At 43.0% G+C, this 17,918-nt stretch overlaps 1 long non-coding RNA gene across 3 annotated transcripts; it reads right to left on the reverse strand.

The window, feature by feature from the left end:
• Positions 1-916: 916 nt before the first annotated feature.
• Positions 917-15,223, reverse strand: LOC120370076. Of its 3 annotated transcripts, none has more exons than XR_005583606.1 (3): positions 15,043-15,223; positions 2,143-2,231; positions 917-1,254 (listed from the first exon to the last, which is right to left on the reverse strand). It is a non-coding gene; the product is annotated as an uncharacterized LOC120370076 (long non-coding RNA). The 3 variants fall into 3 exon arrangements; XR_005583604.1 differs by lacking the exon at positions 15,043-15,223 and adding an exon at positions 14,845-14,940; XR_005583605.1 differs by lacking the exon at positions 15,043-15,223 and adding an exon at positions 2,558-3,129.
• Between the last annotated feature and the right edge of the window lie 2,695 nt (positions 15,224-17,918).

A 17,918-nucleotide genomic window follows, 5' to 3' on the forward strand; every position in this document is an offset into this window, starting at 1 on the left:
GACAGAATGCCAGTATGGTTCACTTCAGGCATGCCACCGATCCCGTGCATGTTGGCCTACTCGCTCCCGCTCGATGGACCGCCCACTAAGTGTCAGGTGTAGATCGCCAGATTACCGTCGCCAATCCGCCAAACACCACCACTGGTCACTGGGATCGTTGCACCAGGGTCATTGGCCTCGTGCGAATCCTCAGCAATAGACTGATCCAACAGTGAGGGGAGTCCCTACCAGCAGGTCAGAGCCACCCAGTGGAGGCACTGACTTTTCTTGCAGCACCTCCTGGTACAATGTGGTCTCAGAGCCAGTGATCTGCCCCCTGGCACCTCTGGAATCCCTGGGGATTTCCACAACTCTTGCAGGGGCATAGGTCAGTTTCAGGGGCATCAGACAAGTGGTCAGCGACAGTCTCCTGCCTGCCCCACCCCCCAACACAGATGTGACCCTAGAGCAGACCCCTCGGGGTAACTCGGCCGCAGTGGAGGTGCCCATGCAGGAGGCAACGGAGGTGGCAGAACCAATGGTGCCCACCTCCTCTTCATCCTCGCCTGATGAGGCAATTATGGGGCCCTCTCACCCAGTTCCTCAGGATGATGCCAAGGCTCATCAAGAGCTCTTAAAAAGGGTCGCCTCAAACCTGGGGCTTGAAGCCAAGGAGTTGGCAGAGCTAAGTTTGGCAGTCCCTGCCTGGGTGGCACTGCCCGTGCACAAGGGAGTGGCAAAAATTACTAAGACTTTGTGGCAGGTGCCTTCATCACTGGTCCCCATTTCCAAGCAGACAGAGCATAAATACTAAGAGGTATGAATATTTGTACATGCATCCTGCCCCAAGCTCTCTGGTTGTGTCCGCAGTTAATGAGCGTGACAGACGGGGCCAAACAGGTGTGATACCCAAAAACAAAGAGGCAAAGAGGCTTGATCTCTTTGGAAGAAAAGTTTATTCAACTTCCAGCCTCCAACTATGAGTGGCCAACCAGCAGGTGTTACTTGGTCACTATGATTTGAACATCTCACATTCCATGGCCAAGTTCTCAGACTTGCTGCCAGAAGAATCCAGGAAGGAATTCCTGGCTATTCTTGAAGAGGGCAAAGCAGTGGCAAGGGCAGCCCTCCAAGCAGCCTCAGATGCGGCAGACTCTGAGGCCCGAACCATGGCCCTCTCCATGACATGGGTGTCCTGGTTACAGTCATTGGGCCTTTCAATGGAGGTTTAGCAGTCCATCCAGGACCTTCTGTTCGATGGCCTGGCATTGTTCTCTGAGCAAACAGACACAAAACTGCATGGTCTGAAAGACTCCAGGACAACCCTGCTCTCTCAGGGCCTGTACACCTAGGGCCAGCTAGGAAGTGGTTAAAGCTGCAACAGACCCAGAGGTTTGGAAGTCAACCTCAATCGGAGCACTGCCGTAAGAAGGGCAAGGCCTATAAGCGCCAGCAAGGACACCAGCCAGCATCCTCTGCTCAATCAAGCTCCACCCGTAGCCAACAGGGTGATAAGCGGGCATTTTGCGGATGCGCTCGAGGGCAACCTTCCAGCCTGTATCCTGGATCCTGCTCCCCCATTATTTTCCAACCGCCTGTCCCCCTTCCTCTCTGCCTGGGCCTCTATAACATTGGACCAGTGGGACCTCAGCACAGTAGCAGGGGGATATACCCTCCAGTTTATTTCTATCCTCCCTTGCACCCCCCTCCCCGTCCCTCTTCAGGGACCCTTCTCACGAGCATCTGCTCACACAGGAGGTGTGGGGCCTTCTGCAGGTGGGAGCCTTGGGAGAAGTCCCACTGCATTTAAGGGGAAAGAGGTTTTACTCCCTCTATTTTTTAATCCCAAAAGCCAAGAGGGGTCTCCGGCCCATCCTAGAGCTGCAAGGCCTCAAGAGATATCTCAAGAAGTTGAGGTTTTGCATGATCTCCCTGGCCTCCATCATCCCTTCCCTGGATCTGGGAGACTGGTACGCTGCCCTCAATTTGAAGGACACTTACATCAATATTCCATGAGCACAGACTTTTCTGTGCTTCATAGTGGAGACCGCTCACTGCCAGTTTGCAGTGGTCCCTTTCGGCCTAGCAACATCCCCAAGGGTGTTTACCAAGTGTATGTTGGTAGTGGTGGCTTACCTCAGATGTCAGGGTATCCAGACTTACCTTTACCTGAATGACTGGCTTGTCAAGGACTGCTCCAGGACCCAGGGTGCAGTGTCACCGAGCTGCAAGTCATGTGCCAAGCCCTGGGCCTGTTGATAAACGAGCAAAAATCAACATTAATCCTGGTCCAAAGGATAGAGTTGATCAGAGCAGTACTCGACTCTACCCGGGCCAGGGCATTTCTGCCACAGGACAGATTCAGGATGATGTCGGATCTCATTGACAACATCTCCGCACATCCACTCACCGCGGCCCAGGTCTGCCTCAGACTATTGGGGCATATGGTAGAGTGCACTTATGTTGTCCGCCATGCGAGGATCAGAATATGCCCCCTTCAATTGTGGCTTGCGACAGTCTATTTTCCATCCAGGGATCACCTGGACAAGGTCATCACGATCCTGCCGAAGGTACTTACCTCTCTGCAGTGGTGGACTGACCCAAGGTTGGTGCTGGAAGGAGACCATGGCTCACGGTCTCCCTGATATTGGATGCCTCCGACCTCGGTTGGGGAGCACATCTTGGTGTGCTGGGGACTCAGGGGACATGGTCTCCAGAGGAGCTGGCATTACGTATAACGCTCAGCCATCCGCCTATCCTGCAGTCTCTTCCGGCCACAGTTGTCCGGTTGAGTAGTGCAGGTGTTGACGGACAATACAGCCTCAATGTTCTATGTCAACAGGCAAAGGAGACCACGCTAGTCAGCTTTCTGAGGAAGCACTCCACCTGTGGGACTTTTGCATCCACCATGCGATCCACCTGGAAGCTTTGCATCTCCCCGGCATCTGGAACATGCTGGCGAATCGCCTCAGCAGGTCCTTTTTCTCTCACCACAAGTGGTCGCTCCACTCTTCCAGAAGTAGGGGGCTCCCTGAGTGGACCTGTTCTCCACCAGACAGAACAGGAAGTGTCGTCAGTTCTGGTCTCTCCAAGGCCTCGTTAGGGGCGCCCTCTCCAATGCCCTTCTCTTGTCATGGGCAGGAGGATCTGATGTACCCATTCCCGTCGATTCCGCTGATCAGCAGGGTCCTATCGAAAATCAAAAGTGACAAAGTGCGAGTCATTATGATCGCCCCAGCATGGCCTCACCAGCACTGGTTCAACACGCTCATGGATCTGGCCGTGGCTACTCCATGGCCACAGCCCAGACGCCCAGACCTACTCTCGCTGGACTGCGTTTGGCTTCTGCACCCAAACATTCCCTCTCTTCACCTCACGGATTGGCTGCTGCATGGCTAAACCCAGAGGAACAGGCCTTCTCTAACGAGGTACCTGGTAAAATGGAAGCGGTTCTCCTGCTGGGCGTTGGGGCATAGCATCTCCCCAACCCGGTCGTCTCTGCATTCCATCCTGGATTACCTGTTCCATCTAAAGCACCAAGGTCTCGCACTTTCTTCCATCAAGGTGCACTTGGCAGCTATATTGGCCTTCCATCCATGTGTCCAGGACAAATTGGTGATCTTGCATGAGATGTCTATCCAGTTCCTAAAAGGCCTCAAAAGGTTCTTCCCGCTGGTCCAGACCCGGTTCCCCAATGGGATCTCAACCTGGTCCTCTCTAGGCTCACTGGCCCACCCTTTGAGCCTATGGCTTCTTGTTCCATTTCCCAGCTGTCATAGAAAGTTGCTTTCCTTGTAGCCATTACCTCGGTGAGGCGCGTATCCAAGATTAAGGCCCTCACTTCGGAGCCTCCGTCTACAGTATTCTACAAGGACAAGGTCCAGCTGCGACCTCATCTGGCTTTCCTGTGTAAGGTGGTGTCCCCTTTTCATGTCAACCAGGATATCTTCCTCCCGGTGTTCTGTCCGGAGATGCACTCAATCAATGAGGAAAGGCGGCTAAACACTTTGGATGTCCAGCACGCCCTAGTGTTCTACCTGGAGCATACCAAGCCCTTCCACAGATTGATCCAGCTCTTTATTGCAACAGTGGACAGGATGAAGGGTCTCCCAGTGTCCTCGCAGAGGATCTCGAATTGGATCACCACCTGCATCCAGACCTGTTATGAGCTGATTTAGGCCAAGCTGCCACCTATAGTGAAGGCCCACTGGACTAGGTCTCAAGCACCCTCGGCAGCCGTCCTGGCACATGTCCCTATCACAGGGCTGTGATGTGGTCTTCGGTACACATGTTCACGACACACTGCACCATCACTCAGCAAGCAAGAGGTGATGCTGGATTTGGCAGAGCTGTGTTGTAATCGACACATCCATGAACTCCTACCCACCTCCGGTGGTACTGCTTGGGAGTCACCTACAATGGAATGGACATAAGCAAGCACTTTGAAAAAGAAAAGACAATTACCTTTTTTCATAACTGATGTTCTTCGAGGTGTATTGCTCATGTCCATTCCACAACCCGCCCTCGCTCCCCACTGTTGGAGTTTCCGGCAAGAAGAAACTGAGGGTGGGGATAGCCAGCAGCACCCCTTATACCGTGGCATATGTGCGCCACTCTAGAGGGCACCAGAGCCAGTCCCCTACGGATACCACTGAGAGAAAAACTTCTGACACCAGTGCATGGGGCAAGCATCCACACCCATAATGGAATGGACACGAGCAACACATCTTGAAGAACACCAGTTACAAAAAAGGTAACTGACTTTTTTCTGTCAGCACTGCAAAAACATCCTGCGATCTGGAGGACAGGTAGTATTTTTTCTACATGTAATCACTCATAATAAAGCTTCCATAACTTGAACATAGCTGACAATGATGTATAAGACAAAAAAAATAATGCAGCTTACTGTTCCATACGTGTATGGACTCTACAGTGCTAACTGGAGTAAAAAAATAATTTTATCAATAAAATAAGAAGATATGACTCAGATCACACATAGGGAGTACAGATTGATTCTATTAGCCAAATAAGACTAGACATTTCCAACAAGTTTGGATGCCAGGAAAAAAATTATCTTTAAACTGCATGAAATAATGAGGATTAGTATCTGATCCATTTTTAATATCAAATGGAGTCACATAAAGATGTTTTGGCATAGCTTTCTCTGAACATATTTTTGAAGCAATGATTGATGATGCCATGAGATATAATGCCATAATTTTGTTTTCAACTTAGAAATTTCAGCATCTTTAATGAATAGTTTGAAGAGTATAAACAAAGAGACAGGTGCAAGTACAATACTATAAATTGTACTTTCAAGAGAAATATTTCCCCCCTCCAAATATGCAAAGATAGAAATGCCCTTAGTTTTTCTGAGGGACAAATTAGACCCTAACATTTTAAATCCAGCTAAAATATAAGAATCCGTTTACAGTCATGTCAGAAATGCTGAGTGTACATGTCCAGGGTGACTGGCTCCTGTAAGGAGAAATAGGGCCAGATTCACCTGTGCCATAAATACCTGCCTCCCAGCCTGAGGAGACAGGACTAGTTGGGTCAGGCCTAATGAACACCTGGAGCTCTTTTCTTAGTCTTTTAGCACAGTGGTTCTCAAACTTGGGATGCTGCTTATTCAGGGAAAGCCCCTGGCAAGCCGGGCTGGTTTGTTTACCTGCCGCATCCGCAGGTTCAGGCGATTGCGGCTCCCCCTGGCCGTGGTTCGCTGCTCCAGGCCAATGGGGGCTGCAGGAAGCGGCGCCGGCCGACGGACATGCTGGCTACCCTTCCTGCAGCCCCATTGGCCTGGAGTGGCGAACCACAGCCAGTGAGAGCCGTGATCGGCCAAACCTGTGGACACGGCAGGTAAACAAACTGGCCTGGCCTGCCAGGGGCTTTCCCTGAATAAGTGGCGTCCCAAGTTTGAGAACCACTGTTTTAGCAAACAAGCAGGCATCTTACCCTTTGATTCTGTCTGGGAAGCCGCCGTATTCTCCAGTTTTTATTTTTGATTTAACTTTCCAAAAATTCACATTTAGTGCTGGAAAATTGTTCTACATTCTAATTTATTATATTTGTAATCCTCTCATTCCCCACAATAGTGAGAAGCAAAGACAATTAGATAATCTTTCTGGTTGATTCTGTCTCATCTGTGGAGGTGAGTTCTCTCTTTGCCTCACAGACAGTGCAGCTTCATTCTCCTGCATTTTTTATTTTCCAAAATGTTTGAAAGACTTATCAGAAAAGCCAGAAACATCAAATGTGGAATTCTGCTTATCCTATAAGAATTCAGACTGCTCTGCAGCAGACCTCTGACCATTCAGGATCTCCTGGAACTTTCCCTTCTTTGCACAAGTTGGACAGAACCTGTTCTAAGGGCCCAGGAAATGGGCAGAATCATTCCCAGCGTACAGCCAATCATCCACAGGGACCTGCATGACAGGGTAGTGTAAGCAGCCCATGCTCCAGACTCCCTCTTGTATGGCAGGGTCGGGACCTAGGTAAGGGGGAGCTTGAGAAACACTAATACAGTCTATTGTAGGCATATATGTGAGTAACAGCAATGTTTGGGCTCCTTTCCTAGCCCATACATCCCCTGGAATGAAATGCGTGGTAGGCCTGAAGGCCAACAAAGATGTAGTAAGCATGCAACTAATAAGGTAAACTTCAGTCAGTGCTACAGTTTTCTTTGCCCCTGCAAGATCTTGATCAAAGGCTTGTGTGTATGTTATACAAGGCCTTTAGAGAAAGTAGAGTCAAATCCCATCTGTCAGTAGTCCTCAGTTCTGCCCACCATAAAGAGAAATGAGTTTCTTCCTCATACTCTGTCACAGGGAAACTCTAAGTGCAACCTAAAAGATCCCATAAAAACCAATCCTCCACCAGATTTAAGGCTGATTATGCTTTTTCCATAAAGGCCAGAGTGGCCAAGTATTTGTTACCTTTATGCTTAATTATATGTTTAACTCATTTCTATGATAGAAACCACACAACTTGAAAAGGCTACAATTGGTACAAAAGGTACCAGTCTGTCAGTTTAACAATGCAGGTTCATGTGAGAGTACATCACCTAAAAACTATGTGCTTTTCATTGTCTCCCTATTGTATATGGAGTCTAATGTAAGATCTCTTCCCTCAGATCCAGAGCTCTCCATGGAAAATGGTCCAAGCTACCTGAGTGTTCACCACTGTCACCACAACCAGGAACTACCACAACAGACATGTTCCATTAGACCCATGAACTAATTGACCAATCTGAGGAGGCTCACAGACATGGGAGACAAAACTTTTACAAAACTGGGCCTAAGAATAACCATAGGCTTTACTACATTCAGAATTAAATGCTGCAAAACTCATCTTTTTTACTTGCCTTCCCATCACTAAGTGTTTTTTTTCTTCCTCCCTCCCTCCCTCTCTCTCTCTCACCCACACATCAATAACAAAATTATGAATGAAGAAAGTTATTTCTCCTAAAAGCTGGGAGGAAAGGAAGGAAGAGAGAGGTTGTTGTTTCCGTTTTCAGATACTTGGAAGACACTCGGATATTGCAGTGAAGGGGATAAGGTAATTTAGATAAGATAGAGGACTTTGCCAGCACCAAAGAAGAAATTTCAGTTTGCCCACTAGCTTTGCTCACAAAATATCATGTAGTTCTTATTTTACTACACTCCTCTCTGAGGAGGAGGAGGATAAAGATGTCCCAAATACATCCTAAAATTCATAGAATCCAAGAAGTCAATCACAACATTTAAAATCTCAAAGATAGACTTTCTTAACCACCTCCTTTGTAAAGCTCTCTACGACATTCCAAAGCTTCAGAGACAAAATCTCATTGAAAGTTCCACAGTTTTTGAGGAAGAATCTGAAGATGTTCATCCAGTCTTTCTGTGTAAATTCTCTGGTGTCCCTTACTGACAACAGGTAGATGTGAAATATGTGGTTTCTTCCATTTAGATAAGATAACTAAAGACAAGCAACTTTTTTGGAACACTATCTAAAAAGAGATTCTTCAGTTGTATCTTAACAAATAATTATAAAACATCCATAGGAAGCATTATTTTTCCTAAAGTGCCTGAGATACTCAATTTTACATGATATATGTCATAAACAGTGTGAAATTATTACACTAGGGTCAAAAATCAACCAAGCCTAAAATCTCAAAATCCTTTTCTTACTTCATCGTAGGCTTAATATCACAATTACACCACTAGGTGGTGCCATACTTTGGCCACCTAATTCATGGGTCTTTCAAGTGACAATTACAGACCTCTCAGAAATAGGAGTCTGAAGCTCTTTCACACTTTAGAAAGGTAATCTAGATATTAGAGAGAAAATTACTTGTCCAGAAGCTAATCTAATACATTCCCCTGAAAAGTCATTACATATTAAGATATTAAGTACAGTACACTTTCCAGTGCTTTGTCCAGTCTAGTTTTTGGTACTTTGTGAGATGGAGCTTCCGCCTTTTCCCTTGGGAGGCTATTCTGCAATCTAGTAGATCATGCTGTCAGGCATATTTACCTGATAGTCAGCCTAAAATAGATCTTTTCCTAATTTCCAGATAAAAAATATGTAAAATGGGAGTTAAGGTCAGAGTACATATCAGTACTTAAGGGTTTAAAAAAAAAATAAAAAGATTTAATTATCCCAAAACTAAGCATGGCAAACTAGAAATTCAAAGTTCAAAGTACACTTAAAAGAAATCTAAACATGTTAAGGTACCCAAACAACCTTATCTCTGCCCTGTAATGACATCAACCAATAACCATACATTTGTGATTGTCACATCTTAGTGTTTTAGAATCAATTAAATGGATTTTTAAGGACATTAGGTTGGTTTTTCATATTTTACCCTCCTGGTGTCACTACATGGCACAATTAAAATTGTAAGATGTATAATCATAACAATTAGATACAATGATGATTAATAACATTGCTTAATTACAATTTAATTTCTTCAAATATAGTCTATGCATAAGATTTCAAAGAGTTTTAATTACATAGAAATTTGAAGAGCCTGTGTTATTCCACTATTAAGGTAATTTAGGACAAAAAAGCACTGTATAGATGAGAAATGGCCTTAAAGAAAAAAGTTTTTAATAATTTCAACTCATAAACTAATTGATTTGCTTGCAAATTCTTAGAAAATTCATTCTGTATTCAGAGACTAAGTACTGTGAATCTGGGGAGGATATACTCTATTTTTCATACCTTACAAAGAGGTAAATCAGCACTAATCTATAAAGTTGTAACTGATGCCTCCATGAGAGTAAACTTTGCCTTGTACTCTAAAGAGACCGCTTCTCATAAAAATGGGAAGCTTGCCTAGATTCCACCCGTTTCAACAGAAGTTTCTACCAAATAAAAAATTCAGTGCAAATGGCTTAAATTCTCTCACATTATAGGCAGAGTTCATAATGCTGCTTATATTCACTTTCCAATACAAAATCTTGTTTTCCATTGTTTATAACTTTGTCAAATTTTAACACTCTGGACTGAAATTTTCCAGGCCAGGTGTCTGTCTTAGGCTGACTTGTTTGTTTGTGTGATTAAATTTTAACTAGAATAATTTAGCCATTTCCAAGAACAAGATTAGAGAGGGAGGGTAGGGGTAGAGTAGGGTGACCAGATGTCCTGATTTTGGGGTCTTATATAGGCTCCTATTACTCCCGACCCCCGTCCCGATTTTTCCCACTTGCTATCTGGTCATCCTAGGGTAGAATGAGGAGAGACTTTGTTTTACCATATTAAAAACAAAATCTTCCACTATTTGTTTGAGAGTCTTTAGCATCTCCGTGCTTTGGAGGAGGAACTTGAATTTAATGGGGGATCACCATGGTGTCAAGGATGTGCCTTTTGCTGTTCCTGTGAAAATATGCCCAAATTTGGCAAGATTATAAACCTCTGAAAAATCTGTTTGTACATGTTCAGTACAGACTTATTCCAGTTTGGCAGCTAAATTTTCCAAAGATTCTATCTGTTCTGGCCATGTTGCATCCTCTAACAACTCCTATGTGTTGAATGGACTATGCATGCACCTTTCTCACAGAGCAACTGAGCATGCTTCAGCCTGGGGCTGTAGGGAATGAGCAGGATTTTTCCTTCAATTGCTCTTTCTGGTTGCCAGGGGTTGCTGAAGTGCTGGACACCAGAACTGAGATCAGGGAGGCTGTCTCTTGTGCTCTCAGTGTCTTCCCTGTTGGCATCCAGGCAGGGAGGAGGAGAAGGAGCTAGAAACTGATCTGAATGCAGAGGATAAGAAAAAGGGAGTGGGGAGAGAAGAGGTTTCAGAAGACAGAGAGTGAGGAGAAGCCAGGTGACAGGACCAGTAGATGATGGGTGTTGGATAGCAGCAGAGAGGGAGAGGGACAGGAACTGCAAAGGCTGAATAACCATAAAAGGGGTTAGGGTTCAGGAGCTGGGGTGGTGGTGATGATGATGATGGGCGATCACTCGTTACCGAGTACGATCATCTTCCATGGGAGTTATGGGTCCTTAGGTGGCTAATAAGGCCAATTCTTGAACCACAAGTTCTATTATAATGAGGGCAGATGTTTTCAGGCTCAGCATGAGGCTGTTGACCATGACTAGAAGTGATCTGAATGTTCATTGTGGATCAAATAAGGCGATGATCAGTCCAACAGTCATCAGCACTTGTCATTGCTCTTGTGAGAAGTATGTCAAGTTGAGGTGGGGGTAGTTAGGAGAAGAATGAGAGGGGGCAGAAGCTGGAGAATGGGGGTGGATAGCACAGAGGGGAAGGATAGCAGGACCACGTGGATGAAGGGGTGAATAGCTGTGAGTGAGTGAGTGAGTGAGTAGAGTGAGAGGGGGCAAGAACCAGGGGCTGGGAGAGGGAAAAGGCACAGAGGAAGAGGAGGAGATCAGGAGATGTTATGAGAGGGAGGTTTAGATAGAAGCAGAGGGGAAGGAGAGCAGGAACCAGGGTGGAGAACAGTGGATAGGAGCAAAGGGGGTGGAGGAACAAGACCCAAGGGGATAGGAGCAGAGAGAGAATGGGGTGCAGGAGGCAGGAGGAAGGATAGGATGATGAGGCTTATAAAATGAGCAGCTATTAAATATTTTATTTTATCCTCATTCCCCGCATGCCTGATTTACTGCATGCTATTCAATCCCTGCACCAAATACAGAATTATTAATTTCTTCATGAACTTCCTGTTCCATATTAAGAGACTATAACCCAAAGTTTTGTTCTTTCTAAATATGGATCAATAGTTGATGAGCTATACATCAGTTCAACTCTGGATTTATCTTGGGGGGAGGCTTGCTAAATTTTATAGCAACAAATTAGTTCTTGCTTTCTGTGTCTGGATACAGAGAAGCAGCTCCATAAATAAGGTAAAAACATTTATAAATCTAATTTTCAGGCCTCCTATAATTTTGTGACTAAATCTTCAATTTGCTTACAATTTGAAATGCATCCTCTTTAACCAGTAATCTCTCAGCAAAATTTATTTTAAAATATTTAAAGTAATTTTAAAACTATTGATGGTCCCTGCACTCAATTTAATGGCATTTCTCTGTATGCTTCTCTGTAACGCATATCCAAGAATGTCTACATACTGAGTAGACTGAATGCACCATCCCCACAGCAACTGAGCATGCTCCATTTCATAGACGAGCAGGACTGTCCCTGCAATTGCTCCTCCTGCTTGCTGAAGGCCTCTGTGGCACCAGAAGTGACAGCAGAAAAACTGTGTCCTGTGCTTTTGATGTTCCCCCACTAGCACCCAGAAAGACTAGAGTAGAGCTAGCCTGACCGGAATGCAGAGGAATTAAGAATTTAGGAGTAGGGTTGAGTGGGAAATCTTACATAGTAGGTTTATTGCAGCTACTAGAAGTACAAAAATATTCAGGGGATTTCACAGTTCCAGCAATGGAGAGGGGAAGGAAAGGGAATTTGAGTCCAGCATGAGTGCTCAGATTTTGGATTTACATAAACAACTCACCTCTCCCCAACAAGCAGCAGAGCTAAAAGGATAATTTCCCCTTTCCTCTGAAAGGCCACAGATACTTTTTGCAGGGTTTTGTCCATAGTGATTCAGTTTCCTTTTGAGTTTCAGTGTTCCAAGACTGTCAGAAATTGGAATTATTGATATGTACTTTAGCGATACAAATAATGGTTCTTGTACTGTAATTGGGAGTTGCATATGCTGATTTAGGCCTGTATATAGAACTTTTGGTGGCTCAAAAGCATAAATTAATGTATTTCAGAATTATCCCCTTACTAAAAAATTTATAACTGATTCATAATAGATATTGGTCCATATTTCAAAATCACCACACAATCTGGCATAATTAGCTGTCTCTGCTGATCCCTGAAATTGCAGGTACATTGCAGTGAACTGGCAGTTTTGTGCAAGAAGTTTACACAGAATCTGCCTTGCTATTAATTCTTTTATTTAACAATTATCAAATTCACTCAATTTTTAAAAAACAAATTAGTATCACACATAGTATGGTCATGTTATGCTTTCTGGATGCAATGTTTTTTCAGTTAACTTCTGTGAACATACCACAATGAAAAGTCAGGTTTTTTTGCCTTAGAGGCCTCTAATTAGATTAAATGAATATAGTAAATTATCTACCACCTTCTTTACACAAAGCAATATGCTTCTTTAAGTTAGAATGTTCATGCATGAAGGAAATTTCTGTACATTTCAACCCATAGCCATACTGTTGTCAATATTGTGACCATATGACAGTGTAGTTTAGTTCTTCTTCTTTATTACACTGCACTTATTTTACAAAGCTGAAATAAAAAGAAGCAGGAAAAATTGATATGCATCATATTAGCCACTGCTTTTTTTGTTGATGCCAGGAAACACATAGTTTAAAAAATAACTGACAGATCATAAACTGATGAGAAAGAAAAAAAAAGTCTTAAAAGAAGTTTATACAACATACATTAATAAAGAAAAGTAAAATAACCCAGTTAGTATGTTTAAAAATATGCTCTTTGGAGTCATAATATATTCAGATTTAGTCATCATTGCATTTTATTTTAGTTACTTATATCTATTGTTGCCCAGTGAATTTATTTGTCCTATTCATGGATTTAAAAAAAAATCTGGCCTATTTGAAATCTTCATAACATTTGTAACCAGCAGTTCAATTTCTAGGCCTACTAATCATCAGTGACTTAAAAAAATCCCAGCTACATATTCTTCAACATCACTAAATATAAGCAAAAGTTAATGATTTAAAATTAACTAATAACATATTAAGGTCTTACATCTCTGCTAAAATTGAGGGCATTTTAAATGATTTTACATCCCCTTTATATTAGCACACCTGAGAGCAAATGTTCTTGATTTGATATGAACTGGGCCCAAACTGACTTGTTTACATCACTTATAATGTGGGAGTAAATGAGAGATTAATAACTTAAGTCCTGAAACTGCAATCCTTACTCAGACTGGTAAAAGCTTTCAGTCAGGCCTGCCCTGTCTTCTGAATATAAATGTGATGTGTTTATGTTTTGTCCTGAAGTTTCATAAGGTTTAAACTCTGAAAAGAACTTTTCCACACAGCATTTTACTGTGGTTTGTGTTGTACAAAGATAAGTGTGAAAGCACTTTAATTATCTGTGTTTTAATTATTTGTGTGGACAAAATTGACTAAAATATCATTTTGTTGATAGTAACATTATTAAGGAATGAACTAAAATTATGATGTCTGCTTGAATTTCTGCCTTTGAGGATGTAGTGAGCAAGGAACAGGGCCATCTTTCTAGCCACTATCTACTATAGAAAAACCTTTTAAAATGCCATCAATTAATGTTAACCTCTTAGTGACATTAACACAGAAATATCTAGTCCTTTCTAATGTGAAAATAAGTTTATTAAAACTACTCATTGGCTAAGTGTAGTGAGCTTGCTAATTTTTTTGTAAGTGTAGAAATTAACTGGTTACTGACAGGGGAACAAAGAAATGCATTTGGTAACCAGGTTCATTGGTTTTCTACTTCCACCCGAAAAGCAGATTATACTCTTTAAATATTTTTTTCAGGGAGAACAGTGCCTCTTTGCAGCAATACTTACTTGGCTAGAGCTGACTAGATAGACTAATAAAGTGGGTTTGGGGCTGAATCAGTGAATTTAATGTCCTATCTGTACTAAAAGAGCTGAGTTAGCATCCCCCTCACACTCCGCCTTTTCTCCATTCATTTTGTGTCTTTGTATGGTTCTGAAACCATTTTACAGCACAGGTGACAAAATAAATACATTTGACTTGTGCTTTTGCAGGTGCCATGATTAGTTTTCTCATATTACTTCTTCGCTTTTACTGGAAGCAACACTGAAAAGTCAAGATTATTTAAAAATATCCAAGTGTTCCTGATTGCTTATTAAGACCAGCTTCGCAGAAAATGTGAATGATCCTTCCCTTGAAGAAGGTGATTCAAATAGTCTTAAAAGCACAGACCGTAGAACCCGCGTTTATCGTTATAATTTATCCATGGGAGTTTGTAGTTATAGTCCTTTTAAATAAGAGAAGCCTTATTATTGTAGCTTTCTTCCACGGTTAAAATCATATTAAGAAGATTATTGTGGGTGCCACCACAGAGGTTTATTTTATCTTGCAGCACCATGGAAGTTACTTCTCCAGAGGAAGATTTGGCAGTCAAATAAAATAGAGTCAACATTCTTTCTAAAGGTCGATTCTTTCACTTTCTGGTCAAGAGACTAAGAAACAGGGAATATTTTTCTCATTCGGCGGGAGATGATTTTAGCACATCATGGAAGGTCTTGAAAACCAGGAACAGGAAAACACACGTCAGTCCCCACTTCTATGGAAACCTGAACCCAAACCCATCTCCTTACTACCTCTATGTGGCATAAAGGGTACCTGGAATAGAGATGCTTCTGCCGCCTGGAAATCTGGGGGTAGGTGGGTGGGAACCCAGCGTCCGAGGAGACAGTGGGAGATGCTCGCAAATGCCCAGGGCTTTGTGACTTGCAGAAGGAAGGGCAGCAGTCACATCTGCACCCTCCCAGTGTCATCAGCATTCCCGCCGCGTGTACAGCTTCCCCTTCAAATACTCACCCGACTCCTCGCTGCGGAGGCAGCAGGCTTGCAAACCGCGGACGCAGCACCTTCTGTTCGGCGGCGGACAAAAAACGTGAAGTGCCGCTTACAAGAGACATAAACACGAGCTGCCTGAAAGCCTGGGAGGTGGCGGGGGCTGGGGTCGCCCCGTCCTCTCCCTCAGGCTGCAGGCGCAGCCCGCTTGGCTTGCGGAGCCCACTGAGAAAGGGGGTCGGCGTGCGGGAGAGGGGTGACCGCCGAGCCCCTCAGGCATGGGGGGCTGAGACCAAGGCGCAGAAAGGCCCGCGGAGGAAACTAAATAAATAAATCAGACTGTTATTTAAGGCGCGGAAATTTAAAATATTTGGACAGGAAGAGAAAGGGAAAAGAAACCGTAGAAGCAAAGCTAACGGTTTTGGAGCTGCGCGTCTCCCCCCGCCGCTCCCCCGCGGCTTTGCTGGCCTGCCCTGGCCCGGGGCCCCGCAGGGCTGCTCAGACCTGCCCCAGGCAGACCAGGGGGCCTGGGGTCAGCCAGGGTACCCCTCTGAGACCCGACTTTATCTAACTCTCTCTAGAGGGGGTTGTAAGCAAAGCCGACATTTTGAACGCATTTCTTGCGGGGCAGATTTTTCAGACTGGCTTCTGGTTCCTTGGTGAGAAATGTCTTCACCTCCTTCCCCCTCCATCATGTAAAATACAACAGTCTCTACAAAGCAAAAGACAGAAGCTTTTCCTTTCCTGGCTTTTTGGTGGGCGTTTCACCAGTGTAGTAAGTAAATAATAACAATGTATGTCTGCCTTTAGTTGTTCAGTGATATGCCCAAACCTCTTACAATTAGATAATTTTCTGTGCGTTATATTTTTAAAAGCTTGAAAATTATATTTTTCAATGATTTTTTTGCGACTTTGCATTAATGAGCCTTGCATTGGCACATAATAGTAATATCCCACCATAGAATAAAACATTTATTTCATTCCTCTAGTTGCACTGATTACCATAGGAAGAAATTTCATTCATGTCGTTAAATAAGCAGTCTTTTACTATATTAATAGTGATGCTGAATTAATGTTAATATGCCGAATGCTAAGAATTTATTCTGTACCTTTCCAGCATAATCACATAAAGGGTTTCTTTATCTGGCATTAGTATTGGAGTTCATTCTCGGTTAATCTCAGGACATAAAACTGGTTATTTCATTCTATTTCAAAGATGCTAAAATGGTTGTAATTATATTGGTTCCATACAACACTTTAAAATTTGTCCTGGCTCAGATGGAATTCAGCAGTCACTGTCACTGTCCTGAAGTCAATTGCAAAACAAAGGCCAAATCCAGCAACCTTGCTAAAAGCAGCGTAATCCCTTTGGATAGGCTCACCCCTCCCCCCCCCCAGTTGTATTTGTACATTGGCTGTTCTTTGTTTATCCCTGTATAGTTATCTGTTTTGTGCTCTTTTCATTATATTTAGTCTGTGCTTGCTGAATTTGTTACCATTTGTGTGCTCATCTCAGTGCTACGTTGTTTATCCCCATTCCTCAAATGCTATATTAATCTCTGCTTCTCTCAGTAGGACCCAATAAACTATCTCAATATTATTTCGTTCTAATTTGTACACTACACTATTTTGGATCTTAGTAAATATTAAACGGATACATTCACAAACGTGGAAATTTTTGACACTAGTTTTTGTTGGTAGGGAACCACAAGTCATTTCTGAAACCACATTAAATTAGCAACGTTTTTTCAATATGAAGATCCTTATTAATGTACAGCCTTTTTTTTTGTCTATGCTCCGTAAACTTTAGAGTTGTTTAGAAAAGATAAACTGACAACCCCCTTTCCCCAAGTCAGATGCTATCTCCAACTAGACTGAATAGGGTGCCACTATGGTAACAAAAATGTGTCTTTACCTTCCTGTAGTCGTTTTATAGTTATTGTAAACTTCGTGATCTAAAATACTATTCTTTTCCTTGTTTTTACAAGTATCAGAATGAGAAGTTTAATTTCCAATCTTTTTTTCTGGGAATTAAAGAACTGTTTACAATTGAAATGTCAGAGTAAACAAAATGAACGTTAATCAGGGGAGTGCTTTTGTATATTATTTATACACATTGCTAGCTAGAGCTTGGTCTCGTTAGAAAACACCCTCCATCTATAAAAAGGGGTCTGAAGTCCGTTGTAACTCAGCCATATTCCTTGCAATGAATGCCACTATTTTTGAACCCAGGTGCATTAGATTTGGAGCCGAGGCTGTTTTTAGTAAGGAACTAATTACACCGATTCGGTTTAAATTAAAACTGGAGGCTCGTAGAGCTCCGGAGGGAGATGTAGCTTAGTATAGCAGATGACATAGAAGCAAGGATGAACTTTGCCTTCAGATTTAGAGACTGTTTCCCTATGGGTGTGGGGGAGAAAGTGAGAAAACATAGTGGAGACTCAGCTGTATAGTGTAACGATGGATAATGTGAATGACTAGTTGTAAAGCTGGGAAAAGAATGAGGACATCACGCAATTTTTAGGCGGAGTGGCAAAGTGACAAGGCCATTCTGTGAGGACCAGCAGGGGTTTGTTTGTGGCCACGTAACCCTATCGGATTGTGAATTGCACTCCAAGGTTTTAATAACTCAAAATATGTTTATTTTACTAATCTTCGTGTAATTTATTGTGTAGATTCTTTCATAAAACGTGCACCACATGCTCCGTCCTATTTAGGGGATTGATTTACAGATTCTTTATGAACAAAAATTATAACACTGAAAATAAATGCACACAGCTCCATCTGTCAGAGAGGTTTTTAATCAAGAACACAGCATTGTGACAGCGAGTGCATAGTAAACATGTGATAAACAGTTTCTGAAAAAATATTTTTTATTTTCAAACCATGGTTATTGATTT

Source organism: Mauremys reevesii, linkage group 8, assembly GCF_016161935.1.
Source record: "Mauremys reevesii isolate NIE-2019 linkage group 8, ASM1616193v1, whole genome shotgun sequence".
Taxonomy (NCBI): Eukaryota; Metazoa; Chordata; order Testudines; family Geoemydidae; genus Mauremys; species Mauremys reevesii.